The following is a 20,963-nucleotide window of genomic DNA, read 5'->3' as shown; positions in this document are numbered from 1 at the left end:
GAGCAGCCCCAAGATGTTTCGCCACTGAGAAAAGTATTAAGGACAATTCATTTGCTCAGAAATACAGATGATTTTTCTATGCAGAAAACATGTTTGCATAGGGAAACTATATGAACTTCTGCATAAAAGAATTCCTCAAAATACTTCCTGAAGTACAAATTGCCATTGAAAACTGCCTAAGTCCTTGTGTTCTTGGTAGACAAGGAGCAGTTATTTGCCCTTGCATGGAAGGACAAAATACACGATTTAAATCTCTAAGAAGAAAGTTAAAAAATTCTGTTCAATACTATCAAGTACAACTTGACATTCGGGAATTCTCATGAGTTTGAATTTCAGAGGCATAAAGCTATGCTCAGCACACAATTTAACTTTTCCATCCAGACATAACACCATTTTCTTTCAGGAAGACAAAAGAAAAAGCAAGCATACAAAATATCAAGTAGTCAGTTTCCAAACAGAGTTCCTTAGCCTTTCTCATCTTTTTTACCCTGGAAGAACCCTTGAAATAATGTGCAGTTCTCAGGGAAGTCCCACATAAAAATTATTATAGCTTGAGCTCGATTTTTTTTACTTTTTTAAAAAAATCACAGTCGCTGGTGGAACTCGTAGCAATGTCTTGTGGAACCCTAGAGTTGCTGGCTCAAAGTGTTTTCATAACCTTAAACTTTCCAAGTGGCTTGGGACCAGAGGTCTGACCAAGCACCTGCTCTGACATCTTTTTGTCCAGTTATTAAGGGCATTCTTGAAGGGTCTTCTCAGGGTGCCACTAACAGCAACAATATAATGGAGGGCTACCTGGGAAAGAACCTTCTTTCCCAGGACAGTCACGTGATCGCAGGAAAGATTTTCACACATATCGCACTTAAAGAGGACTTATCCCAGGAAGACCCAGGAAATCCTATGAATGATTTGTATCTAGAGTATTCCTGGTTCTTCCTGGGATAAGTCCTCTTTAAGTGCAGTATGTGTGAAAATCTTTGCTGCGATCACGCGACTGTCCTGGGAAAATGCCTTTTTAAACCCCAAATTTTCCTGTATGATAAAGTCCTTAGAATGAAGTTCCTGTAATAAAGCCATTTGGTTTGTTTCTCCAAGCCATTGGTGTCTTTGCCCTTTAATGTGGATCTCTAACTGTAGCATACACTCTCTGTCAAGGCCAACATATACATTTCTTTACACGAGAAGCTAGAAATCAGTCAGAGATGCATGGCTGAATCTGAATGATAAAGGAGTGAGAGGGGTGCTAAAGAAACATGTTTTGTGTCTGTCCTCATTGCAGATGACAATGGACAGATGATATCCAGGACTGAAAATATTTTTTACATAGCATGTCTGAAGAGGAGTAAGATTTTCTCCTTTGCTCATTATACTAGAACTGATAGTCATGAAGGACTTTGGGAGTTAACCTACTGAGAAGATGGGGATTCATGATCTGATTTTCTATCTCTTTTAAGCACAGATAAACAACCGGTGTCATTTCTGTAACAATGAACCATATTATTACATCCAAACAGAGTACTGTGTTTAACCCAGAGAACTGATCTCTCCTGATCTGATATAAAAACTTCAGGCAGATATCATAACAGTTATTACTTCACTAAATAATGAAGGAGGTGTGGCATGGGAGGAGGAAAACCTGTCACTGAGAACCGGCTCAGTAAAACAGAGTTTACACAAACTTCTAACCCTTTGATTCAATATACAAGTCACTTTTTTATTGTAAAGTTGACTCTAAATCTCTAATCTTTGCCTGTTTGCTTGGCTACATGCAGCCGAGTTTCATGGCTTACCAAAGTTTGCCTTTTTATGGCCGTATGGACCTTATCACATGAAGGCACTTACGTGGGTGAAACGTTGCTGAACTGTTGCAGAAGCATGAAGGTGGGATCATCTGTCATGCTTCTAAAATGTAATTGAGGCTTCCCGCTTTCCTTCCGTCAATGAAGTGTTCATGGCGAAGTCATTTTTTGAATAACGAGATATTCAATGGTGACAGAAAGAAAGCAGAAAGCCTAAATTATGTTTTAGAAGTGTGATGGATGACCCCACCTTCACACTTCTGAAACAGTTCTGAAATGTTTCGCCCACATAAGTGCCTCCTCTAGCAAAAAGAGAATTAAGATTTTCTTACTAATTCACTGTAAGATCCACATTAACTTCAGCTAATATAGTAGATGTGTCCATAGCCATTACTGCTTTAATACAAAATTTAGTACCAGAGCCAGGAAAAGCATGGAAAAAACAGTGATTGGTTATCTTGCACAAGAAGGTCAGGTAAGTACTCCTTAAGTAAACAAAAACATTTTGAATCTTATAGAGATCTCCTGAAGTTGTCTTCCAAAATACATCCAGAGATGACATTTTCTTTCCCCAGTTTCACTCTTCTCATGGTTTCTATTTTGGTGGCCAGACATATACATCTATGCTTCTTTAACATTTTAGAGTTAGAAGGTGAGGCAGCTACTTCTTTTCTCTCTGTTTTGCTGTTCATGAATGCACAGAAAGGGATTTTGGAGGCCTGTTGCAGGCAGGCACACACAGCTACTGTAGGATAAGATAGAGTAGAATCCCATTCTTGGGGGCTTTGAGGCCATGTTCTAGAAGAGTTTATTCCTGATGTTTCACCAACAGCTGTGACAGGCATCTTCAGAGAATGCTGGCATGGAAGACAGTGGTGTGTGTGTGTGTGTGTGTGTGTGTGTGTGTATTTTGTTGGTTGAGAGGAAGCAATTTACATGTTAATCTGTGTATAGTTCTGTTGTTGAATTGCAAGGCCTACAGGGTGTCCATTTACTTAATGATCCATTGTCTGCTGGGAATCCCCCTCACCCTGGGTGGTTTTCATTTGCATTTGCTATTGATTTTGGTGTTTTTCAGGACTCCAAAATCAAGACTGAAGGAACTCCTCTCCTGTATCTTTGGGTCTGGGGGTGCTTACATGGCTGTGGTGGAAGAACTCGTGTAAAACTGGGCAGTTGGGTTTGAAAACATTGTCTTCACTACCACCACCATTTAGACTACTGCTGCCAGAATCAGCAAATAAGATCTTCCAAGAATGCCCAGGACTGAATCTAACCTGGCACCAAATGCTTTGCCTAAATGTACTTCCTTGCAATTTCCACTCATTGGTTCCAATCCTGTGCTCTGGAGTCACAGAGAACAAATTTGTCTCAACCAGCTTGCAGATACAGATATTGAAGATGGCTATCACTATCTGCCCTTGGTCATCTCTTCTCCAGGTTAAGCACACCCAACTCTTTCAACCATTCTCTATCTAAGCAAAAGCAACAGGCAGGAAAACTATTGCCTGAAGCATAGGGACTTGGGAATCGTCATGATTATCTGAGGAGGACACTGGCTGGACTAGCATAGGCATAAAAAGTACAAAGTAGGAAACTGACCACAGTGCACCCTGGACCTTGTGCAAAAGGATGAGGTTTTTGGGTGTGCATACACACTCAAGCTTGCATAATTACTTCCCCTGAGCAAAACGCCTTTCCTTTTTATGTTTAATTAACAGAAAGGACTCTGTGTATCTACAAAAGTCCTTTTTCCATCCCTGCAGGGAAGCCTGACTTCCTGACTCATTTATTTTAATTTAAATGAGACCGACCAGAGAGTATAAATGAAGTAATGCAGTCAGGAGATAAACGGTTTGTGGATGGTACACTGAATCATGTATATATTAGGTTCCAACCACTAATAACCTTCCTGTGCAATTATTAGCCTTTTAAATAACACTTTCCCGTACTACATTTTCTTTTCTTTGAGCACTTAGTATGTCATATTTGCTAACGGTCTCTCTGCTCTAAAACTTGGTTGTGTATTCCTGAACATTTTATTAATCACTTTCCCAAACTTCTTCGTTGTACCCACTTTTTAAAAACTGAAATTTTATGACAGGCCAATCCTGCAAACTAAATACATGAAAAAGCAACTGCAATAAGCCTCATGACCTTTCCACACTTAATTTTTCAAGCCACTTTCCAATTGTCCCTCATGTCTTTCTGCAAAATCCATTTCTTTTAAGAGAAAGTCTTTCCTGTTCATGTGATACCAGTTGATAATCTTCTCTCCTTTCTTCACTATTTTCTGTCCCTTCCCATCATTATCTTATCTAAGCCTTTTTGGCTGAAGGGCAAGGTATAAATATTTATTTATGTCTTCGCTTTTATGTACAAGTTGTGTCTCCCTTATCTGAAAGCCTTGGGGGCAGAAGTGTTTTGGATTTTGGTTTTTTTTCCTTCAAATTTTGAACTTTTTGCATATTTACATATACATAAATAGTATCTTGGAGATGGAACCCAAGTCTAAACATGAAATTCATTTTTGTTTCATATATACCTTATACGCATAGTGTCTAAAGGTAATTTTATACATTGTATTTTTAATACTTTTTGTGCAAGAAGCAAAGTTTGTGTACACTGAACCATCAGAAAGCAAAGGTATCACTATCTCAGCCACCGATGTGGACAGTTTTGGATTTTGAAGTATTTTGGCTTTCCAGATAAGTGATACCTGTACTACATTGTAATTACAAGAAAGGAGATTCTTGCATTAGGAAGAATGTCCTGATGGTAGGGGCTGTTCAATATTTGAATAGTACCACAAGATGGTCGACTGTCTTTCTCTGAAGATTTTTATACATAGGTTAGATGGACACCTCTCAGGGTGCTTTAGTAATAGATTTCTGCACTGACCCATGGTAGATCTAGGTGGCCATGAGCTATCCTCTCAAAATGTATTATATGATTTTACTGCTGAGTGGGAAGGTTCATTATGAACCCATAAGATGCAAAACCACAGTCTCATTCTATACATACCATTTTATGAGTCTAAAAATAAATTACTTTTCTGGAATTCGTCTTTCATATTGCAGTGTCATATAGAAAGGAGACCACAATAGGTGAGTAGATGGGGCTGTGCAGATAATAAACTGAATTCTGAATTACTTTCACCTGGTTCCATGGAGGAACATAACCAGGCTGCCATCAGCAACAGTGTTGGGAGAAAGGCAAAACCCATTCTCTTAAAGAAGCATTAAGGGAAAGCAGTCTATATATACACATGGTTGCAGCTGCATTGCTTTTACAGTATTAGCACATGATAATCAAAATCATAAAAATCAGAAGGGTGATATATTTATTAAGACTAACCACTTTTTAAAAAAAAGGGTTATTTTTTCCAAACTGAACGTTATGTTGGACATAACAAGTGACCTCATGAATTTCATAGGGTTTCTTAAACAAGGAATACTCAGAGGTATTTTTATTTGTTCCTTTCTCTGATTGCACCTAGCATTCATTGCTAGTCTCCTATCCAAGGTACTAACCAGAGCTGACCTTGTTTAGCTTTCAGGCTAAAATAAGCTTTGTTGCCTTTAGGATGTTTAAAATGGCTCATCTGAGTCCCATTTTGAGAGAAATGTGTGATATAAATATAGAAATGGATCATTCAAAATATAGCAGCAAACCCAAATATCCCAACAGAAACGTTGTTGCTATTGCCCCCTACCCATCCGTGCAAACTGTCTTCCTCCTCAATAAGAAGGGATTAGAATTTCATGAACCTGAATTTCCCAACCTCTTGACACATGCACATCACCCCAGAATACACAGACACACAGAGCTTGTGGTGCATTTTAGAGAAATAAGATATGAACGAAACCATATGTACAGATAACAAATGTGAATGGCTAAAAGTACATACAGCTGAAAACTAGAGATAAACACACTTTAATCAAGGCATAAAATGCATACAAAACTACACACACACACACAAATATATATATATGGAAGTAATATTTTTGGGAAAAGTGTATATGGAAAATAAAATAAATGTCTATGCAGGAATTAAAAGCAAAGCTTGAACCTGATATAGGTGAAGGATAAGATATGAATATAGATGGGATTTGGAGAAACAATGAAATTAAGAGTTTTTGACATCTCTGCTTGCCAGCTAATTATAGACTTAACCATCACTACCACCCCTCTGCAAACAGCTTTGCAAAATGGATGTCATAGGATGGAATCACGGCTTTCCATGCTATATGTCCATGGAAATAGGAATGATGTTTGGATCTATTGAAAGGGAGCAATATACCCTTGCAAAAAGCCTGGAAGTAATGCCCCATCCCTGCGCCTCCTGTTACAGAACCATTGGGTCAGAAAACTCTCACCTGACTGTACTGTGCCCATTAAAGTGTTCATTCCTCCTCCTCTATGAAATGGTATCTCTGGGTGGTGACACAGTTTTCTTTTGAAGCAAAATTGCTATCCGTATTTCTTCACTGCTCAATTTTCCTTTTGACACTGTGGCTGAAACTGGCATTGTTTTCATTCCATCTTTTTTTATCCCTGTACTGTTGCTTGCAGAGTGATTGTACAGTATTAAAGGGCTGCTAAACATCAACTTGGTGGATGCTTGTTTTGGTCTGATAAGCATTTGTGGGCAAGATTGGTCAGGAATGTTTCCTGCACCAGCAGGAAGTGAATGGAGGTTGTGCAACAGCACAGCTGGGCCAACTCTTGCTCAAGGCCTGTTTCCATCAAAAGGGCTCCCTCCAGAAGAAACTTGAGAAGAACTGTGCTACAGTGTCTAATGTAGGTTTAACTATCACATCCTTCCTTAGTTTTCTGCATTTCACCAAACAACAATCCCCATTATGCTTTCAGGAAAAGTCACGATGGGTCCAAAACACACTTCAGAAATAATCCAGAGACTGCTTTAACTGCCTTGGCTCAGTGCTAGGAAATCCTGGGAATTATAACTTGGGCCCAGTACAGACCGCCACTTTGCAGTGGCCTGGGGTTGAAATTAAGCCTCAGGAGAGCAGAGCGTCCACATGCTCCATGCTCTCCCAGTGACATTTTGGGGGTGTGCGTGTTCAGATGGTGCATGCACCAATGATGTGCTTTGTGCACTGCATCTAAACGGGACGGCATGCAAGAAACGTCACTGCACCAGTCCAGTGTGCTAATATCTGTATCAGGCCTTATTGTGGACCCAGAGCTCTCTGACAGAGAAGGCTGAGTCTCACAAAACTACAGTTTCCAGAATTCCCTAGCACTGAGCCAGGGCAGTAGAAGTGGTCTCAAACTGATATTTTTTAACGTTTTGTTTTGTTTGATTGTACGCCTTAGGCAGGTTTTTAATTTTTGTTTTAATTTTTGTGAACTCAGTATGTACAGTGCTGTGCAAATTTACAGCGCTTTATAAATAAAGTTTAATAATAATAATAAACTGGATTAATTTGGCAGTGTGTTTTGTACCATGGTTAAAAAGCCACTCTCAAGCTCTCATACCCCCCAGAATTTCACAAATGAAAACTGGGACACACGTATCCAAGCAACTTCAGAATGTAGTTACAATAAAAAGGTTACGACAGTCAGCCCTCCACATTTGTGAGTTTGACATTTGCAGTTTTGGTTATCTGTGAATGTTAAACCCAAAGTCCCTCCCAAGCCTTTTCTCAAGCCTTTCCAGGGTGGTAGGGGCCAGAAGAAGGGAGAGCGATGTTCCATGAACACCTGCTACCCTGGAAATGGCTGCCATGAGGGATGCGTGTCTTACTCACATTTTTTCCAAATTCGCAAGGGTCTTGTTCCCCTAATCCCTGCAAATGTGGAGGGTCAACTGTAGTGTGGAAAAAGAGAGAAGCTAAAAGAGGTTGCAGCAGGTTGTTTTTGCTGGAGCCTCATGAGAAGAGCAAGAATCTGTCCCTTCCTCTCTTCTTCCCTTTGCTGAGTTAAATGAGTGCAAACTAATTTTGTACTTTGAATACAGTTTGCAGTAACAGACATAAGCTGAACAGAAAGTAAGAAGAAATGGGGAAATGAGAGAAAAACCAGGATATTTTAAAAGCAGCTGGAAAAGTGGGATGAAAGAGGATTACCATATATACTCGACTGTAAATTGACCTCATGTATATATAGGTCAAGGCAAGTTTTGGGACCAAAATTATGGTTCTTGCTATGACTCGTGGATAAGTCAAAGAAAAAACTTAGGGGCATATAGCAAAAAATCTAAAGGACGAAGTAAAGCAAAACAGTGTCAAAGAACTTAGAAAATCCCAGCAGACATAACTCTTTGTGCTCACTCTTAAGGCTGGACGAAGGAGAGACTAGAGGGGTTCAGTGCTTCCAGGACAGATTATACTCTTGCTTTTCACCAGGGGATGTTTCCTTCTTTTAAATAAGAGTTCAGACACAGTACTTATATTGACCTGTGGCTAAGTCGACTTAGGTTTTTTGGGTCAATTTTTTGACCTAAATTTCTAGATTTATACATGAGTATACACAGCAATCATGACTGTCTCTGCCAAATCGGAACAGTTAGAGGATGAGTTCCAGAACTCCTTACTAACACTAGGCTGGCCGCTTTCCTGTTGTTTTTCTGTAAGGAAGCATTTTTCTTTTAAAATCAGGCAAGCCTTTGGCACCTAACTACCCTTGTTGTAAAAAGGGGGGGGAGTTACACTGGATGGGTACTCTATTTTATTTTCTTCATTGCTGTCTTTTTTCAATTGTGTGTAATTTTTCCCAAAGAAAACAAGGACAAAAATGGTTAAGCAGCAGCAGCAGCAACGGGATGTGTTTTGCCTTTTCTCCTAAAACAGTCTGCCGAAATTAAGAAACCTAGAGTGAGCAGTCACAAGAACACATGTGTATGCAAAATGTTTTATATGCAAGTTTCAATTCTGGTAGTCAACATGAATTCTTGATCCAAGCATGGGTTGAGGCCTAACCTATTCCTCAGTTACACATCCATCTTCCCAAACTTCTGTCTTGAACTTGTCTTCAACTGGTGGATCTCAGGATTCCAGTAGAAGATAAAGCAAATCCTACAGAATAAATCCTACTTGTTACGTTCTCATGTTTTCCTATTGATTACCACTGTATTGATATTGCTTATTTTTATTGTCTGCTTTATATGGCTGAGGGCTGGGAAGGGATTAGTTTGTTTTTCATTGTACTTCCACTGTTGTTAGCGGCCCGGATTCCTCGTTGATTGGGCAGGGTACAAATAAATATTATTATTATTATTATTATTATTATTATTATTATTATTGGCCTGTTTCTGCTCTAGTAGACATACTGTAAAAGCCATACTTACGAGATTAAGGTGAATTATCATCCTTCTGCTCTTCTGCCGCCATTACTGACAAATCAAATGAATTCCTTAAGAAAAGAAATAAATGCTATTTTAATATAAATGTATAAGAGAAATAGTTCTGTTAAAAAAATAACTCCTTGCAAATGTGAGGGGTAGTGAAATTCCAATTTGGGCCTCATAGGAAACAGAAGCGTCTTGAAGCAGTCATCTTATATTCATTTACAAAGGGATAAGCCTACTGCATTCAGTACCTCAATGGAATTTCATATCTCTGTTTTTTGTTTGTTTGTTTTGCAAAGAATTCAAAGAATTTAAGAAGATAGGCTCATGTTTCTGTTCCCTTTTTTAATGGAAGAGAGAAAAATGTTAAGACAGAGGAAACTGAGACTTCTGGTGATATATTAATTGCTTGTAAATGGAAAAGGTATTAATCTCCTTCTTGGTTGATCCTGTTCACATTTGCATTTCCTATTTCATCTCTCTTTCTTTCCCCCCTTTTTTAATCTTTAGGTTTTTGTTAGGAATTAAAGCCTTTGCAAAAATGCTCCTGGAACGTGAAAGGAATAAGTTGTGTTTGTAAAAGTAAAAAAGAATTCTTCCATTATTTAGGGGGAAAAAGACATAGTGATATATTATGCTTGCAAGAGATAAAAAAAAAGAAAAATGATTCAATTTATTTTAAAAAAATCCGAAATTAGGACAACTTTTCCATTCTCTACATAAGAGGAAACTAGCTATATATAAATATATAAATAAAAACTATACAACAATAGAAATATTTAGAGACAATGATGGCCACTACATAGGTGTAGAGGTAAACCTTACAAGCACAAAATTATTGGTGGTAGGACCATATGCACCTATAGAAAATAAATCAAAATTCTTTAAAAATCTACTAAAATGAGCTAGAAAAGTATAACAAAGATAAGATGTAGATAATGGGGGACTGGAACGTGGTAGTCAACCCTCAAATTGATAGATCCTCTAATAAAAAAACACAAAAAAGTAAAGGTATTGTCGATATATAAAACACAGGGATCCTAACCCATGACCTATTCATGTCTGAGCATGCCTATAGGTTTCAGGAGAACCATTCATCACAGGTTTTGATGATTTCAGTTAAAAGATAGAGCAGTCAAGCCTTTCATACCATTACCATTGACTGCAGATGATAGAGACCGACAAAGCTCTTGACACATAAGACAAAATATGTGCATTGATAGGCAGAAACAATATACTATATACTACCAACAACAACAAGTTTATTGATTAGTCACCTGACCATATCAATAAAATACTAAATACGGTTACAAAATTACAGCATATAAAATACAAGATAAAAATATCAGAATGTCCACGTATATACAAAGATAAAACTGAGTCACATTTAAAACTCAAATAAGGGGTATACTACCAACACTACCAATATACAGGTTGGGTATCCCTCATCAGGAAATCTGAAATCTGAAATGCTCAAAAATTCAAAATTGTCCATCTGGGTGTTGAGATATTGATACCTTTGCTTTGAGTTCAATGTATACAAACTTTGTTTCTTGCACAAAATTATTTAAATATTGTGTATAAAGTAACCATTAGGCTATGTGTGTAAGGTCTATATGAAACATAAATGATTTTTATGTTTAGACTTGGTCCCATCTCAAAGATATTTCATTAGTTATAAGCAGATATTCCAAAATCTGAAAAAAAATCCAAAATTTAAAACACTTCAGGTCCCAAGTATTTTGGATAATGGCTACTCAACCTGTATTATACTTACAATGCCGCAGCAGAAATAGATGGCACTTGTTCATATATGCAAATAGGCATTATAAATAATTATAATTAAATTATATTCTTGCATTAAATATGAAAGTATGGTCTTCTGGTCATGATCCTATCTCAAGATGAAGTGGCGTAACTTTACAGTGGCAGAATTATGTTACGATTGTACATTAATGAGTTGCAACAGTGTGCTACTGAACATGCGTGCACACAAATGTGAAATATATAGTTGCAACGTACAGTTCACATCTGCATGTGGATTGCACAATGGCATCATATGTCCAACTCTGCTTCCACAACTTTCAGCATCATGCCATGGCCAGAAAAGTACAACCATGTGTGTAAGGAAACATACACATGTGTAAGTCACGAAATGAATTCCAGGTCATATACCTCAGTTAGCAAGGTTCTGATTCAATACATTTTCCTGTCCTCTAGAGGGCATGTGAACATCAAATATTCAGTGCAGCCAAGGGTTTGATGGAAGAACTTTCTCAGCTGCTGTTCCCTCCAAAGAGCCTCTCATTCATACCCTATTGCTCACCCACCCTACCAAAATCAATTCGCTTGCTTTTCCTTTCTCCTTCCCTTACAATCCCATCATTTTTTCACCCCACTTTCTTTTGCTTGCTCATTCCCATGTGGACCCCAGAAAACATCCTATGGTTAAGGGCTTCAAAGCCAATTTTCCTCAGCCAGAGGAGAAGTCCCTATGTAGTGTCTGGCATAGAGCATAAGATGACTAGTGACTTTATCACACAGGGAAAATCACAGTGTGTGTGTGTGTTAAACAGTTGCAATTAACATCTTCACATTTCACAAAGATCCATTATGCCGGGAATACACAGACAATAAACAGGCATTAAACAGCAAAAAATTATTCATGGGATTTCCCAGTGAATGATTTGTTGCTGTTTGTTGCTTGTTTATTCCCGGAATAATGGCACTTTAATTGTGACATTATGTGAAAATGTTAATCGCAACTCTATAAATTTCATGGAATAATCACTGTGTAATCGCCTGATTTTCCCTGTGTGATAAATTATGTGTGTGCCCACTGTTCTTTTTACCTGAGGGGACACTTGTCTAGCCATCTGCAGGTCCTCCAATGCAACTCTATGGTCAACATCTGCCAGAAATTAATCATAGAATCATGCTGGAGGACCTACAAATGCCTAGAGAAGTGTTTTCTCTAGAAACCGCTAGGATCTCCAGCACAACTCTATGATCAACCTCTGGCAAAGTTGTGCTGGGGGACTGAGAGATTCCTAGAGAGAACATATTAATTAAAACCACGAATAACCAAATTTGCAAAAGTCAAAGGTGCAAATGCGGAGGCCAACTGTATATATATATATATAGAGGAGAGCTAGCAAAGCTCCAGAAGTGGCATAGGAAGTACAACAGGATAAATGTGTTTAGTTAACTGTCAATATGCCAAACCAAGTACAAGTGCATGTGTGTTATAAGGGCAGAATTTAACTACTACTTTTATGTTAAATTGGCTTTATGTTTAAGTTAAAGCTCTTCACCAAAGGTCATAAAAATGAAGCTAGAAAATGCCACCAATTATTTTATTTCCACACTCCTTGTCCTTGCTTTGAGCTTGGGAGCGTAGGAAACACATATATGGATTTCTGAGAACCCCATTGCTTGCTCACACTACCAAAATCCCTTCTCTTGCTTTTCCTTTCTCCTTCCTTTATAATCCCATCACTTTACCATCCCACTTTCTTTTGCTTGCTCATTCCCATGCAAAAGTCCTACAGTTAAGAGCAAAAGTCCAGTTTCCCCAACTGTAGTCCTCCTCCTCTATCTGCCTATGTAGCACCTTTCACGGTATTCATGAAATCATCCTCACAGCAACAGTGCACAGTTTGTCATCAATATTCTGACACACGCTATTGTTTTATAGACGGCAAAGTGAAGTGGAAAGACTTGTTTGCCTAGGATTGTTGTGTCTTAGTATATTCATATATTTTTTTCTACACTGTAGAAAAGTGCCAAAGTGGCTCACAAAAATACTAGTGTTATCAAAGACCATGTTCAAAACACACAGAATTTGCTACAAATATGAGTCTTTTAAAAAAAAAACAGGAAATACAATGTGTACAATGTAATAAATGAAATATTCATTATTGCAGGCCAATGAATCCAAACAATAAAGAAAATGCACATTGCTAATCCTGATCCTATTGCATGCCAATGAGTTACAGCATCTTGGCTAAGTATTTATTGTCTATTAAATTTATATCCTGCTTCTTCCATAGACTCAGGGAACTACAGATGGCTTTTCCCCATTCCTCATGGCATCCTCACAACAGTCCTGTGAAATCAGTCAAATGTCCCTTCATATCCATGGATTCTTTATCCATGGATTCAAGTATCCACGGCTTCAAAATATTCAAAAAATATATACATCCCCCGAAGCAAACATTGACTTTGCCATTTTATAGAAGGGACACCATTTTACTATGCCACTGTATTTCAAGAAGACCTAAGGCAATTCTAATATGGGGGTTTCTAGGACTGAGCTTATGTTACTTGCCCAAGGTTACCCATTGGTTTCTGTGGCTGACCAGGGAATTGAACCCTGATCTCCAGAGTCACAGTCCAGTGCCCAAACCACTACACCTCACTGACTTCCCTGTCCAAAAGCCTAACCAAAAACCATGCTGGCTTTCTGTGATTCATGGGAAACGTGTGTGGGGTGGTGGTGATGGTGGTTTTCACCAGGCTAGAAGTCTTACAGCTCATCACTTTTCTAGACAAGAAAAGCCAGCAGTAAAAGGAACAAAGTGGGAACACAAAAAACAAAGAAACAAACTGAGAAACAAACTGGTAATACAACAGTTACATCAAGTTTCCTTGATGTACAGTCATTTCATCGACCCATGGATAAGTCGACTCATTTTTTGGGGGGTCAATTGTTTTACTAAAATTTCTAGACTGGTATTTGGGCCCGTTACAGATGGGCCTAAAAGTACGCGCTCTGCGCGTACTAGGGTTAGAAAGGAGCGTCCTTTCCAGACGCTCCCAACCCTAGCACGCGCGGAGCACGCACAAAATGTCGGCAGCCATTCCACACGGCCGCCGCCATTATGAGGCAGCGCGGGCGTGACGTCTTTGCACCGCACGAGGGCGCCTAGAGCGCCCTTTCTGCAGTGTAAGAAGGAGCTCCGAAACGGAGCTCCTTCGGGGGTTTGCATCACTGGGCGCAGCCGGGTGTCCTTGGGGCTTGAAGCCCCAAGGACACCCCTTTCCAGGCCGCGGGGAAGCAGCCTTTTGCCGCTTCCCCGCGGCCTAGAAAGCGGCAGATCTGGGCCTCGGAGGCTGCCGGTCTGGCAACTGAGGCCCCGATACAGCGGGGAAAGGGGCAGGTGCAGGCCGCGCCAAACGGGCGGTCTGTAACCCGCCATAGTAAGTTCTTTCTTTAAAAAAAAAGGCTTGGAGGGAAAAGACATCCCACAATGGACCATAACAGATTTGGCATCCTTGTTTCTGCAAGAACATGTTCATTGCTACAATCAATGTATTGTTCTTATCTCTTGTTCACTGCAGAGTAATGAAAGACGGATAGCTCCCAAGCAATATGTTTCAGCTTTGAAAAGCATGGCAACATGTTTGTGGTTTTCTACCATAAACAGCCTCACCATGCAGAGTGCACTAAAAACAAATGAGCAATCAGATAATGGATCTACTGAATTCCTAATCCTTGATGGCAGATTAAGAAAATCAAGGAAAGTGAATCAAAGCCGCTTAGTTGTCAGGATTGTGAAGCAATGCAGTTTGAAAACAGAGGGGTTCCCTTTGTACATAGTCCTCTTTATTCGTCTTCCTTGTTCCTTTTCTCACTAGCTCTTTCTCTTCTGCATTGTTTTACAATAAAAGACACACCAACGATAACACTGGTGACACAGTTTCAGTTGGAACAACTTACATAACATAATCATATTTTCAAATGTGTTATTTGTATCTTTTGCTCTTTTGGGGATATATTTGCATAAATGAGCTGTATAACTTTGACTGCTAGCAAACAGTTCCATAGATGGCCAGCTTGTTCTGTCAGATATTTAAAAAGTAATTTTTACACACTGGCCTTTTGCCATGTCCAGTCTCATAAACATTGGATTAGGGGGACTGAGAAGGGGATGGAAGAATGAAGGGAATAAAGGCTGCAAAAGATCAGGAGTCCTGTGCAAGCACAAACTTGCTTGGCTACTGGCAACAGGCACAAGGAAGTGCTAATCAGATTCCAATTATATTCTTTTTCGTTGTTATTCAGTCATTTTCTCTGTGAATTGGTATGAAAAAGATATTTGTATGAAAGCCTCTCTGTTTTACTTTTCTATTAAAATCATCTCAATAGATTGTGTTTACAATCCTCAGCAATGGGGAGTATTCCAAAAGTATTAAACATTACTGAACTAAGATGTTGCCAGATCACTTCAGGGAGAAAAAAATTAAAAAACAAAAACAAAATCTTAATTTAGGGTTGCTGTTGCCAGGTCCAGATTTCCAGGGCTGTGTGTGTGCGCGCGTGCGTGTGTGCACCTTCAGAGATTTCACAGAAGCAAATGTTTGCCCACGTCATTTCCCCAGACTCTGTAACATTGTTTGTTCTAGCATCTGAACCAAACCTGTTAAGCATCTTGGTATTTCTTGTACTATACTTTGGGATCCTCATGTTTTCATATCTCATATTTGGATGAAACTCAATGGGTGATCTTGGGCAAGTCACATGCTCTTAGCCTCAGGGAAGGCAATAGCAAACCTCCTCTGAACAACTCTTCCAAAAAAACCCCATGATAGTTTCACCTTAGGGTCACTATAAGTCAGAAATGACTTAAAGGTATACAACAACAACAACAAATGGGAGATAGCATGTTTTTGAGAGAGTAATGACCTTTCAGGAACACTTGGTCAGGTTTCCAATTTAAAAAAAAATTGTTGTCCCTTAGGTATGAATACAGTGGGCCCTTCCCTTACTCGGGGGATCCGTTCTGGACCCCACCCCCCCCTGTAAGGGGAATTCCACGTATGCTTAAGTCCCATTTAAATGAATGGGGCTCATTCATGTGGCGGCATAGTGGTGCAGTGGCTTACGCACGTCATGGGCGCACGCACCATTACTCCTTCTTCCAGAGCAGCTTTCAGCTTATGCTGTGCACTGTATATCCAGGTAAACTAAAGCATCAAATTTAAAGTGCTCCTTCCTTCCCCCAAGTAATCTTCATTTCTTCTTGAAACTGAGAACAAAAGATCTCTTTGGACCATGCCAATCTCTCTGCCAATTCCCTGTCATATCCTCCAATCAAATTTCCCTGTCCATCTATCTCACAGATGTCCTGATCCCATCACTGCTTTTGTTACACTAAAATTAAAGCCATCAACCAATTTGGAATCCCTTTATTGATTCCTGGGACAAGTCATTTAGCTTGTGTTACCTGGCCAGACAGCTGATCGCCTAGAGCTAATTTTGAGGTATAAATATGGTTTCAAAACCTAACCCCTGTGCACACAACCCCCATAAAGTCTGTGTATGTTCTGTATCACTCTTGGACCTCACAGTCTGAGCTACCACAGCTCTCTCTTCTCATCAGACAGTTAATTATAATCCCACTGCAAACCCCTAAATCTCTGGTATCCCCTTTCCATATTTCTATTTTGGTTAGCTCTGAATGCTGTGTCTGTTTTGACTTGCTATCTTGTGTGTGTGACAGCATCATGCATTTTTCAAATAAAAATAAAATTAAAATAAAAACTCTTAATTCACCCAAGACCTGGAGTCCTCCTCAATTAGTTCTGGTATACACTAGTGCAAAATGGTTCAAAGGTTACCCAAGCCTCTTGCAAAGCTAATTTCCCCAACATCTTATATAACACTGACAGTTGGTGGGGACCCCCACAGTCCCTCCCTCCCTCCTGTTCCTTGGGTAACAGACCTCAGAAAACTTGGGAGTACACATCATCTGATCTTTAGTCAGTATGGACTGCTGACAAAGTTGATTCTAAATCTTGTAATCCCCCCAAAAGTAATTGCTCTGAGCACTGGTTTGGACAAACTAGAGGTTATAAGGGAAAGGTGGAGTTCCCAACCTTGTTGTTTGTCTATCATGAGAAACATTTGCAACAGAGAATCTGTGAGTGGATGCATTTACACTATCTTCCAATTTTCCTACATGGCATTCCATCTAAAAAGGGATTTTTGACACTGGATGTTTACCTACCTCTGCAAGGTATGGCCGAGGGTGGTGGCATGGATCTCTAGGGGAGAAATTGTGAATGCTAGAAGAATGAGGTCCCCTCCTTTTTTCTCCCACTGGCTATCCCTTGTAAGGATCACTATGTTCACATGATTCCCACCACCATGGTTAATATGGGGTTAGGATGATAGGATGATGCAACTACTAGAGTAATACCTAGTTTGTCTTCCCTGCATGCTGGAGAGATATAGGAATTTTCTGCAACTTTCTTCTAAAAGTGTTTTGTTGCATACATGCCATGGCCCAGATGAGAACCTAATTTGCAACAGAGACATCTGCTAAGACTGGGAGACTCCAGGTTGGTAATTAAAATATATTGTAATGACTAAAACCAAGACATGATAATATAGTATTGCTGCTCCAAAAATTTAGAATGACCTGCTGGAGGAGATTCGGCTTATTACATCTCTAGATGCCTTTAAGGCAGCGATTAAAATGGATCTCTTCCAGCAGGCCTTCACAAACTGACCTCTGATTAGTTTGAAACTATCTGCCCAACCAAATTAACCCCCCTACTACTACTGCTAAATCATGTTAAATCATGTTATTGGGGACTGTATGGTTTTAATTTATGTTACTTTATATGTGCAGGGGGGGAGGGATGGAGGGTTGGGGGATTGAGGAAATGTTTTGTATAATTGTATTTGAATCCTGCTGTACCCACCTCGGTCCTCAGGGAGAGGCAGGCTACAAATAAATATATTATTATTATTATCATTATTAATATACAGGAAACTAAGCAACTTACAGTGACTAAGACAAGAAGTTAGAAACACAAAAAGGGTGAAATGAAAGTATAAGTCAATTACTTTGTGGAATGGAAGAATGACTGAATGGTTGAATAAAGAAATTAATTTGATAAATGAGAAGGTATGAGAAGGTCTAGGTAAGGTGATAGAAAAGTGTGTATAGGATACGGTAAATATGAGAGAATTTGATTAGGAAATTGCAAAGATGCAAAAAAAATGAGGGATTGTTAATATTAATATTAATGATATTAATATTAATATAATATTAATTATTACTAATATTGGTATGCAAATGTGTCAGGGTGTGAATGGAATATATGTCAATTGCCAATTGTTTTTAAACGTGTTCATCTATGTTTTCTAATTGCATAAATGCTTAATAAAAATTATTTTAAAAAAAGACTGTGAATGAATGGCAATGAACATATGTGGATTTCCTTTGCTGGAGAAGATGAACACATTCCAAATGTTAGAACCCTGAGAAAACAGTCTTTGGCCTGTTACAGACTGCCAAAATAAAGCTGCTTCGGGTCTCTTTGGAGGTATGCTGTTTAAATGATGCATGGGTCCTAGGAATCCGGAGGTTGTGCCAAAACCACACTCCATTCCTAAGCACTGGAGGGCAGCTTTGGTGCAGCTTCCGGATTCTTAGGATGCATGCATCATTTAAACAGCATACCTCCAAAGAGACCCGAAGCAGCTTTATCTTGGCAGTCTGTAACAGGCCTTTGTTTCCCAAAAAGGCCTGTGAAGAGGAGAAAACTATTGGCAATCGAATGGATAAATCGAAAGAATCTTGGGCGGGTTATAAACCGCCATGAAAGTACGGAGTCAGTCCGTACTAGGGTTAGGAAGGTGCGGTGCTTCCGCACCCCCCTAACCCTAGTACGGACTGAGTCCGTACAAAATGGCGGCTCCCCTTCCACATGGGGGCCGCCATGATGACGTCATGACCGCGCCGCCTCTATACGAGGCGGCGCGGACGTGACGTCGTCGGTCTGTGCCAGGGCACTTAGTGCACCCTTTGCGCGGACCAGGAAGGAGCTCCATTTTGGAGCTCCTTCCTGGTTTGCGGCGCCGCTTTGCGTCGCTGGGCGCAGCCTTCAGACGGCTGCGCCCAGCGAAGCAAGGGAGAAAGGGGCCAAGCGGCCCCTTTCTCCTCCTCCCCACCGCCATGGGGTGTCCTTGGGGCTTGAAGCCCCAAGGACACCCCTTTCCAGGCTGCGGGGAAGGGGCCTTTTGCCGTTTCCCCACAGCCCGGAAAGCGGTGGATCGGGGCCTCAGCGGCTGCCGTTCTGGCAGCTGAGGCCCCGCTACACTGGGGAAAGGGGCGGGTACAGCCCGCCCCAAATGGGCGGTCTGTAACCCGCCTAAGTATCTAAGTCTGTATTTTAAACAGATTTGGTGTTTTGCTTTGTTGTCTTTTCAGTAACTTTAGGAATAACAACAAATCTCATGGCAGTGCTTTTCTTGTAGCACTAAGCGTTCTTGACTTGCTCTATTAACTGCCCAGGATCTATTACTGAGACATTTACTCTCTGAGAGCAAATCTCAACCCCGTTAATATTACAAAGGGACTTTGGTCGAAAGAATGTTTGCTGGAGCTTTATGAACTTTGCCATAGCGACAAGTGAGGCTAGAGTTGAAAGGAACATATTGTTAGTGGGAAAGGCTCTTGTATTGAGTTATGGGTTCAAGTAAAATTCAAGAAATGCAGTCAAAGGCCACCATGAAAAGCAGTTTACACTGGATTGGTTTAACAGAGGAGGATAACACAGAACAAGAGTTTATAGACTTTACATATCATCTCTGACAGCCACACATGATATTCAGTCACATGTCCTTTGTCCCAGACAATTTTTTAATGAAACAAAATAGAGCTGTTGTTACTATGTGCCTTCAAGGCATTTCCAGCTTATGGTGACCCTATCATGAAGTTTTCTCGGCAAGTTTCTCCAGATGGGGTTTGTCACTGCCATCCTCTGAGGCCAAGAGTGTGTGACTTGTCCAAGGTCAGTCAGTGGGTTTCCATGGCCAAGCAGGGATTCGAACCCTGGTCTCCAGAGTCCAACACTCAGACCACTACAGCATGCTGGCCTCTCAAAACAGAGCTACCATGGATGAAATCTGAAGAGGAAGCCAGTTGTGAAGGTGGGGCAAACTCATTCTTCCTGTTAAGGTAGCTTTTCTGCTACATAAATATGGCTCCTTTCTTATACTGTTGATGTGTATGTGTGTCATGTGCTTTCAAGTTGTTTCCAACTTACGGTGACCCTAAGGTAAATCTATCATGGCATTTTCTTGGTACTAGTATCTTTTCTTTCCTGGGACAAAAACTAAAGGATATTTTTGGGTGGTGGTGGAAGAGCAGTTTCTTCCATCAGCATTCCCCACCCCCACCCCCAGTGTGCCAGGGAGTTGTACCATATTTGTGCCCATTGTCTACAATTCTTTCTTTCTTTTCTGGAAACTTTCCGGGCACTGGCACTAATGGCTCATGGACCAGCACTGGCCCACAGGTGACCACTTTGAGTAGCACTGTAGGGGAAAGTATTAAGACACTTCTTCCCCGGAATACATCTTCTACTTAAAAGAGTGCAGTTTCCACAGTCAGATCTGGTAACAAACAAACAAGGAAAAAACACAACACATACGCGCACACACATCAGTGACCAACTAGATATACCCGAGCATCATGGAAACACCCTGTTTTGAAGAATCCATTGAGCTCACTTATGGGGCTCAGATTTTAAACAATGTAATGCAAACACATGCAACAGCACAATACATTGGGCAAGCTCTTCATGGTAGGCAACATCATCTTACCTGGGTGGTTTCTTGCAGTAGTGCTTGCAGACATATTTGAGCAACAAATGCATTTAAACCCAAGGGACCTTTTCTCATTCCGAACAGAATCTGGGTCTGCTCTGTACAAATCCAGGCAGGTGCTTCAGACATATGGCCATAAAAGGCAAACCGTGGTAAGTAATGAAACTAAAATTGGGCCGGATATAGCCAGGCAAACAGAGTAGAGATGTAGATTTAATTTTTA

General features: G+C 40.1%; 1 protein-coding gene across 2 annotated transcripts in view; it reads right to left on the bottom strand.

Moving 5' to 3' along the window:
* Positions 1 to 20,963, bottom strand: part of LOC149324115 (prolactin receptor-like) — a 167,710-nt gene that overhangs the window by 25,013 nt on the left and 121,734 nt on the right. Inside the window, exon 5 of one of the 2 annotated variants that reach the window (XM_089496655.1) lies at positions 9,115 to 9,179. The exons of the other annotated variant lie outside the window; for it this stretch is intronic. The gene's annotated coding sequence lies outside the window, so the exon portion shown is untranslated. The remainder of the gene's footprint in view (positions 1 to 9,114; positions 9,180 to 20,963) is intronic. 2 annotated transcript variants of the gene reach the window in all.

Source organism: Sceloporus occidentalis, unplaced genomic scaffold, assembly GCF_023333645.1.
Source record: "Sceloporus occidentalis isolate IW3139 unplaced genomic scaffold, rSceOcc1.0.p SCAF_1, whole genome shotgun sequence".
Lineage (NCBI taxonomy): Eukaryota > Metazoa > Chordata > Lepidosauria > Squamata > Phrynosomatidae > Sceloporus > Sceloporus occidentalis.
The sequence above is the reverse complement of the archived record's forward strand: the minus strand, read 5'-3'. Positions and strand labels throughout refer to the sequence as shown.